Genomic DNA, 9,156 nt, shown 5'->3' on the forward strand with positions numbered 1-9,156 from the left:
GTGGAGGAACCAGACTGAATGTTGGAAGTAAGATTATAATGTTTTTAAAGAAACTACATCGAGGTGTAAATGTTAGCTTTATAACAATGAAGTATTCATGTAGAGGTAATATTATAACCATTGTACACTGGAGGCTGACTCCATCAGCTTTAATTAGATTTTATGTCGACATTTCTGACATAAAGACGATGCATTGTGTAAATAATATAAACTGTCATCAGCCTGTGATTATTTTCTAGTTTGAAATCACAGTCACTGTTTCTAAGATGAATTAAATGTAACTGTCCTCAAGTCAAACAGAGTGAAGATAAAGATTTCTGGTCTTTTACTTAGTCAGTAAAAATGTAGAATTTGCTTAGAAATCATAAAAGCACTACAATAAATGACTGAAACTCACATGAGGTAAGTAGAAAACTTGTGTATTATACAGAACGGAGGTTTTTGAAGCTTAACATCTTGTATAATTGTTGCCATATCTGCTTCTTTTATTGCCAGAAGTTAAAGATGGGCATTTGACAGTGTGCAGCACGTCTGGTGTTTCTGTTGTAGCAGATATCATTTCAAATGTCATTAAAATCATGTAAGCAGTAAAAGAAATTAATCCACATCATTCAAGTAGTGCTATTAAGTTTCTTATCTCCAACAAGTGATGTGTTATAGATAACTGATGAATTTGAAGCTAAAATAGTTTTGTAAATGTTTCCACATCTGCTTCTTTTATTTCCAGTGTAGTTTGAACATATTTCAGCTCAAACTGTGTGATGATTCTCTCTGTGCTGATATGCATGAGAGGTTTCTGAAAGGGAAGTGAAACAATGTGTGAGTGAATGACTGGTGGAGCAGAAAAAACACCTGACAGAAACTTCTTAACGGAGAAAATCAAATTGTGGTTCCTGTCCTCTAAGCTGATTGGTGTTTCCTAGGTGATGCCCGCCCCGCCCTGAAGGTGCTGGGTCCCTCCAGTGAGGAGCTGAAACAGGGGGAGGCCACGCTCATGTGTGTGGCCAACAAGGGCTTCCCCTCAGACTGGAGTCTGTCCTGGAAGGTGGATGGCAGTGGCAGCATCAGCTGGGAGGAGAGCAGGAGCCCCGTGGTGCAGGAGAACGACGGCCTCTACAGCTGGAGCAGCACCCTGAGGCTCCCTGCAGACCACTGGATGAAGGTGGGCTCTGTGACCTGTGAGGCCACGAGGGGCTCCCACACTCTAGTCTCAGAGCCACTGATGAGAGACCAGTGTTCCCAGTCCTGAACTATATGTGACTTTTATGCTGGTCTTACTTTCACACTGCATTCTGTAGCTTTTTTTTTCCAATTTCTTCTCTCATTGTTCATTGCTTTGTTTAAAGTTTAAAGTTTGTTTAAAGTTTTAAAGAATAAAAAAAATCTACATTAAATAAGAATCGAGTGTTTGTCTTACTTTTGTGGTGATGTCAATATTAAACTCTAAATAATGATTTCCAGGATTCTTATTGGAAACCAGTGTGCTATCTGTAGTCAATATGAGTCAGTAGAATTAAGTCACTTTGAATACATTAAGTAAAGCAAAGTTTATGTTAAAGAATAAGTGCGAAGGGGAATTGATAAGAACTTAGAGATTATGATTTTATTACTGAGAATATTGAGCGACACCGCCGTTATTCATGCAAAGTCATTGCATGCTGTTTAATGAATGTTTCAGCATGTTGTAGCTTGTTATATAAAGCAATTTGAGTTCTCAGGTGGAGTAGAAAAGCACAATATAAGAATGAGTCAAATGATCAGTGTTGAGGTATCTTAAAGTATTCTATTATGCAGAGTACTTTTTTAAAGTAATGCAGTACATTATTTTGGTGTTTTTCTGTAAAATCACCTGAAACACACCATCTCATAACTATCATTTAACAATAAGAACTTATAGGCTACAGTCCCTCACGCCAATATAAATCCCTATCCTAATGAGGACACACATACAGTGGCTTGCAAAAGTATTCGGCCCCCTTGAACTGTCCCACATTTTGTCACATTACAGCCACAAACATGGATCAATTTTATTGGAATTGCAAGACAAAGTTATCAGACTAGTATTGAACAGCAAAAAAGAAAAATATACAAACCTGAGAAAACTGGACTTAAAGTTTCTATTGGAAGTATTTTTATAAGTTATGCAGACAATTGTGACTCACTGATTTTGGTGATTTATTGTGTTTTTTTCTCTTTCTTTAAGAAATGTTTTCATAATGAGCAATATTCAGGAATTGGTTCACATGTATTTGAGCTGCTATGAAGCAGAGGTCAAAGGTCAAAATTTGATTGACTGAGATACAGATAGATTTCCAACTTCTTTTTTTTTCACTCAACATTTTCACTCTATCACTCTGTGTGTGTGTGTGTGTGTGTGTGTGTGTGTGTGTGTGTGTGTGTGTGTGTGTGTGTGTGTGTGTGTGTGTGTGTGTGTGTCCTCAGTGAACTGTATCAGTCTCTGCAGTATCTTCCAGCTGCAGCAGTCACTTCAGTTTCTGTTCAGTCTGACTGAGGGAGGTTTTTGTACGACTGTTTTTCACTGTGTGAACAGATGCTGACTGTTGATATAATGCTGACCTACACAGTAATAAACTGCTGCATCTTCAGCCTGGACTCCACTGATGGTCAGAGTGAAGTCAGAGTTTGATCCACTGCCTGTAAAACGAGCTGGAATCCCTGAATATTGTCTGCTAGCATAGTAAATGAGCAGTTTAGGAACTCCTCCATCTTTCTGTTGGTACCAGGCTAAATAGTTGGAGCTATAAACATCCTGACTGGTCGTACACTTGATGCTCACAGTTCCTCCCACAGCAGAGCTCACTGCTCCAGGCTGAGTCACTGTGATCTGTCCTCTGGACTCTGAGGACACAGAGACAAAAACATAAAGCAGCTTCATGGTTTTGTGGGCTTCATTTCAGAGGGACAGATGTTGATAGAGGAGAGGAGTTTGATTCTCTGGACTTTACCTGTGAAGCAGCAGCAGAGGAGAGTCCAGATGAGGACGCAGATCAAAGTCATGTTTTTGATGAGGAGGATTTCTGTGGCTTCTGTTGTGATGAAGGACAGCTGTCAGTCATCCAGTGTTCAACTCTCAGGACTATAAACTCTCCCAGAGCACTGGAGCATGGTGCTGCTGATGCAAAGTGCCTCTCTATGGAAATGAACTGACTGACTTGGATCAGTCTGACGATGCTGTTTATCAGGAATGATTCAATCCATCGTAGTATTGAGCAGATATATCAGTTTGTTCTTCAGAATATTCTTATTCCAAAATATTTTCTATTATTTAAATGTTTTGTTTTATGGTTCATTGATGGATTCACATGTTTATCATAATATTTAGTAAGAATATATCTCGATTAATTAAAAATATGAATTAACGAGGTCACAGGTTCATCCTGTAGAGTAGCTGAGCTTAGTCTCAGAGAGTGAGGAGCTCAGACATGTGGAGGTACAGTCACTGCTCTTTGCTTCAAAGGACTTCTTATAAAACACAAACAGACACAATCAGTATCTTTTAAACGAGGCTGTTATCTCTGACAGCACTACCTATAACACCTCTTTCTGTAGCTATGATCACAACCATGTGACATGTAACAGCGGGGCAGATCAAGCATCGTTGTTCACTGCTGTTGATGTTTTTTTAATCACAAATTACAAACAATTACACAACTGAATTCCAGCTTTATTCAAATGAATAAAATTAAGTAATAAAACCCATCATGATAGAATCTCTGTTATCATCACGGACACTTTAAGTTCAAGAACATGTACCTGGATAAAAGCTGCTGTTGGAGGTAAAATCCTCAGACTGAACTTGGGACCTTCACATTTCTAATTCTTACAGAATTTAATGAGCAGAAACAAACAACTGATTGTTTAGAATTTATGATTGTTCAGCACTTTTCTGCACCTTACTGAGTGCTTACATTTGAGTCTTTCATGCTACTCTATATACAAATCTGTACATCTGTGTCCATAACAGAGAGAGCCAAAATGGGTATGTTTGATTTGCCTTCTGTGGCGGAGGTGTGGTCCTTGGCTCATCTGCAGGGGAGGAGTGGTACAGTGAGCTCAAGGGGGCGGTACCGGGAGGCAGGTGAGCCACAGGTGGTGGCGACTGACTGATGACGCTGTCTCTTTCTGTTTCTCTATATAGTGAAGACAGAGTCGAGCGGGGACGGGGAGAGCTGGACTGGAACAGACTGTGTTCCTTGAGTTCATAACTGTCAGTAAAACGCAATAATAGTGAGCACAATCATCGTGTGTGTTGTGTACTTTTACACCTTTCTAACAATCCTATTTATGTGAAGTTGGGATAAGGTTCCAAGAAACTTAAAACCTCTGTGAAGTGTGAGTGAGGTCAAAGGTCATGAAGCTCAAGTGTCAGCATTATAAGTTAGCTTTTTAGGAGTTTCACCATTTTTCTGTTGGTAACAGAACACGTCATTACCTTCATCTACCCCAGGATCTGTTGTAAATCTGAGGGTGATGGAGACCAATAAACTTCTTTTGATGAAATAATACACACTATGTTTGTTGACTCCAGAAACACCAACAGTGACATCTGGAGGAGGTTCCCCACATGTTTTGTTTTTTGTTTTTTTGATTTTTTTTGTAATGTGGGTTACACGTGTGGCATGCCACTATACTGTGGAGAACAACAGTCACTTATGGGGAAAAACGCTCGTCCCAAACGAGTTTAAAGGCATTTGAGTCTCAAAAAGTGGTTTTAGTGTCAGGGTTACAGTTAGGTTATAGTTAGGCATTCACTTTTGATGGTTAAGGTTATAGTAAGCAGTTAGGAAAAGCATCATGTCAATTAGATATCCTCACTAAGATATGAAACCCAGTGTATTTCTTTGAGTGTGTGTACTCAGTGAACTGTATCAGTCTCTGCACTTGAGAGAGGTTTTTGTATGATGGCTTTTCACTGTGTGAACACATACTGGCTGTTAATGTAGTGAGCACTCAGACAGTAATAAACTGCTGCATCTTCAGCCTGGACTCCACTGATGGTCAGAGTGAAGTCAGAGTTTGATCCACTGCCTGTAAAACGAGCTGGAATCCCTGATTGTCGATTGCTAGCATAGTAAATGAGCAGTTTAGGAACTCCTCCATCTTTCTGTTGGTACCAGGCTAAAAGATGGTAGTTGCTCCAAACACGAACATCCTGACTGGTCCTACACTTGATGCTCACAGTTGCTCCCACAGCAGAGCTCACTGCTCCAGGCTGAGTCACTGTGATCTGTCCTCTGGACTCTGAGGACACAGAGACAAAAACATAAAGCAGCTTCATGGTTTTGTGGGCTTCATTTCAGAGGGACAGATGTTGATAGAGGAGAGGAGTTTGATTCTCTGGACTTTACCTGTGAAGCAGCAGCAGAGGAGAGTCCAGATGAGGACGCAGATCAAAGTCATGTTTTTGATGAGGAGGATTTCTGTGGCTTCTGTTGTGATGAAGGACAGCTGTCAGTCATCCAGTGTTCAACTCTCAGGACTATAAACTCTCCCAGAGCACTGGAGCATGGTGCTGCTGATGCAAAGTGCCTCTCTATGGAAATCATGGAAATGCCCTTGTCCATTATAAAAGGTTTACTCTGTGTTCAAGAATCAGTGATTTGGTATTCCTGTCTGCTTTAATTTCATCTTTTTTTCCTCTTTCTCTTTTTAATTAATCCATTGAGTTATTCATAAAATCAGCAATTTGTGTTTTGTTGATTATTTTTAAAAGCATTTTTTTAAAGTTTTACATTGTGCATCTTATGCTGAGCAAGCTTTGGTTGTGAGGATTGGGCAGGCTATTCTGTGACGTACTTAAAATCTGGTAATACAGTTGGTAAATATTTGCACGAAGAAAAGTCATCATTTCTTCATCGTGCTCTGTACTACACTATAAAGATTACAGCTTAAAAACATAAGCAGCACATCATCAGAACTTATACTGAATCTTTGCACCAGACCATGTGTGTTACTCATGGCCATTGATCAGTGTCTGTTGATTAATGGTCATGAGAATTTGCATATTAATGATCAAGGAACTGACCTCCCAGCCCATTGTTCCTTCAGTGGGCTGGTTTCAGTCATTATGCAAATGCACTGTTTCTAAGGTTGGAGAAACCTGCAGTCAGCTGAGACTGAAGAAGTCACCTGGATGAGTGACGAAACGTTTCTCCCCCTGAAAACGCTGCGTCCAGATGAACAGAATCAACCTTGTGGGTTTTACTTACCTGGATGATTGAGCGTGCATCAAGACACCATGTGTGTTAGTGCCCAATTATGAATAATATTACTCAGATATTGATCAGTGACAAACACAAAAGGCTACAGTTTCAAATATTTTAGACTCTCTGACTGGTGAGAGTAAAATGCTGAACATTTGTCTCAATGCTAGATAGAAAGCACTCAGGCATAGGATTTAGTGTTTATACGAATGTCTGTGGATGAGGCATGTTTTATGAAGAGCTTTGTCTATGTTTATATGTCTGGTTGGGTCTTAGACTCCATCTCACCGCCCCCCCACACACACCCGTCTGGGGCTCTCCCCAGCTTGTTTCTAGGAGGGAGGCGGCTGTCCCTCCAGTGGTCCTGCTTGGGCTCTTGTGCTCTGGGGGGAATCTAGATGTCTGGGTCCTGGATGTCCTCCATGCTTGCTTCATGTCCTGGGGGGCAGTGCTATGGCTCCCCACAATTACTATTAGATAGTTACATGGAGAAACCTTTTGGAAACAAGCGCACTCACGCACACAGGTGTGCACAGACACTCACCGTCTTCCTTGGATGCTGCCTCTAAGCATATCGTCTGCTGTCGGTCTTTTGTGCTGCTCAGTAGCATTCAGTCTTTATTATTTACTCTTACTTATGCTTATCTAGGTTGTTGCTGTGGTCTCCCTACTGTGTTGTTCTCTTTTTGCTTGTTTTCTTCTTTTTCTTCCAGCAGGTGATCTCATGGGTTTTCATTGTCTTTTCTCACTGTCCCTCTTCCCCTCTGTTTTTCTTTCCCTCTACTTTTCTTAAACTTCTCTTATCTGTCTTTCTCTTTACGATCCCCCGGTTATATCTGTTCCAATTCTAATCATTTAAAAAAATAAAAAAATAAAAAAATAATGAAGATCAATCAAGTGGACCAGTATGGCACTGATTCACTTGAGAAAATAAATCTGTGGAGAATTTTTCTTGGCCTTCAGACAATAATTCTGATTGCTTCAGTGCCGAACGGGACAGGACAAAAAAATGTGATCGTCCAAAAGCTCATGGATTGAACTGTATTTAAACTAACATTGTATGATGGTATTTGAAGAAGTCACATCAGCTGAGTCGTGGCTGCTGTGCAAACAGTGAATGATTTAGTTGAGTTTGTTTGTTTCAGAGTCAGAGAGCCGTGTCTCTCTACAGTCAGAGGTTTTTGTACGGCGCCTCAATGAGTTTGTATCACTGTGGTGGACTTTTGGTGGAGGAACCAGACTGAATGTTGGACGTAAGTCGCATTTAAACCTGTTTTTTTTTACTAGCTGTTTCCTCCTAATTTTGTTTTACTTGTCTGGGTGTGAAATTTTAATTTGTTAAATATAATTATGAAGATTTACTGTAGTCACAGTGGAATACAGTGTGCTTTATAAATGTATATGAAACTTACATTTGAATCATTTAAAACATTACAATAATCCACAGGATGATTTTTCTTAATTAACAGTTTTAATGGCTAAATTTTGAGGTTTTGTAGTTTTAGTTCAGTCTGTTAGAGTCAGAGAGCCGTGTCTCTCTACAGTCAGAGGTTTTTGTACAGCGCCTCAATGAGTTTGTATCACTGTGGTGGACTTTTGGTGGAGGAACCAGACTGGATGTTGGACGTAAGTTTATTCTGGTTTACTATCAAATACTGTCTTTTTATTAAAGTGCATTTAACAATTTCTCTTCTGATTTTAAGAGAAAAGCACGTAGCTTTACAATAAGTTTGATCCTGGAATTTTTTATCATCCTCTTGTGTCGTGGAGGATAATTCAGATCTGCTCTGTCAAAATATTATGTCTACATTTCAGTCAAATTAAAACCGAAAAAAAAATCCAACAATAATATAAAGAAGAAAAACTTTCAAGTATTGTTTGAAATTACTTTGAGTTTGTGTGAATTTTAAAAATTGTTTTAGATATACATGAAGAGCATTTCGTTTCGCTGAATTCATTAATTTATTCTATTTATTTGTTTCCAGTTAATATTAATGTCAGTCATGTACAATATTGATGATTTTAAACTTGTTTTGTAAATGTTTCCACATCTGCTTCTTTTATTTCCAGTGTAGTTTGAACATATTTCAGCTCAAACTGTGTGATGATTCTCTCTGTGCTGATATGCATGAGAGGTTTCTGAAAGGGAAGTGAAACAATGTGTGAGTGAATGACTGGTGGAGCAGAAAAAACACCTGACAGAAACTTCTTAACGGAGAAAATCAGCTCTTACAGTAAAGGTGTCCGACTGTCTGTGGTTTGATTGACAGCTGTGTGCTCCCTGTGCTCTAAGCTGATTGGTGTCTCCTAGGTGATACCCGTCCCGTCCTGACAGTGTTGCCCCCCTCCAGTGAGGAGCTACAGCAGGGGACTGCAACAATCACATGTCTGGCCAACAAGGGCTTCCCCTCAGACTGGAGTCTGTCCTGGAAGGTGGATGGCAGTGGCAGCATCAGCTGGGAGGAGAGCAGGAGCCCCGTGGTGCTGCAGAACGACGGCCTCTACAGCTGGAGCAGCACCCTGAGGCTCCCTGCAGACCGCTGGATGAAGGTGGGCTCTGTGACCTGTGAGGCCACCCAGGGCTGCCAGGCTCTGGTCTCAGAGCCACTGAGGAGAGACCAGTGTTCCCAGTCCTGACCTGACTCAACCTGATACTGGTTTAATGCTCTCATTCTCAACTCTGTAACTGTCTCTCCATCTTTCTTTTTGAAGAACAAATAAAGACTAAAACTGTTATTTTCTTTCTCATAATGACAACATTCATGTTTTAGGTAATAAAGATGTTTTGCAAAGTGAATTTTGGTTGAATCAGACATTTAATTTTATTCAAATCTACAAACCTGCACTTGATGAATATATGTTTCATTTAGAAGAATTCAGACCAACTCTGCACTCCAACATGATGTCTTTATTTTACACTGGTAAAATAAAA

The 9,156-nt window shown here is 39.9% G+C and overlaps 4 gene segments (V, D, J or C); 2 read left to right on the top strand and 2 right to left on the bottom strand.

Annotated features, from left to right (window-relative positions):
• Positions 1-815: 815 nt before the first annotated feature.
• On the top strand, positions 816-1,249 carry LOC308384492 (Ig kappa-b4 chain C region-like). The segment is given in 2 exons: positions 816-819; positions 924-1,249.
• A 1,287-nt stretch (positions 1,250-2,536) lies between these two features.
• Positions 2,537-3,018, bottom strand: LOC308384493 (Ig kappa chain V region 2717-like). The segment is given in 2 exons: positions 2,967-3,018; positions 2,537-2,859 (listed from the first exon to the last, which is right to left on the bottom strand).
• A 1,912-nt stretch (positions 3,019-4,930) lies between these two features.
• LOC308384494 (Ig kappa chain V region 3547-like) lies at positions 4,931-5,421 on the bottom strand. The segment is given in 2 exons: positions 5,370-5,421; positions 4,931-5,262 (listed from the first exon to the last, which is right to left on the bottom strand).
• Positions 5,422-8,382: 2,961 nt separating this feature from the next.
• On the top strand, positions 8,383-8,861 carry LOC308384496 (Ig kappa-b4 chain C region-like). The segment is given in 2 exons: positions 8,383-8,386; positions 8,536-8,861.
• The last annotated feature ends 295 nt before the right edge of the window (positions 8,862-9,156 follow it).

This window comes from Rhamphochromis sp. 'chilingali' (genome assembly GCF_963969265.1).
Source record: "Rhamphochromis sp. 'chilingali' genome assembly, chromosome: 17".
Taxonomy (NCBI): domain Eukaryota; kingdom Metazoa; phylum Chordata; class Actinopteri; order Cichliformes; family Cichlidae; genus Rhamphochromis; species Rhamphochromis sp. 'chilingali'.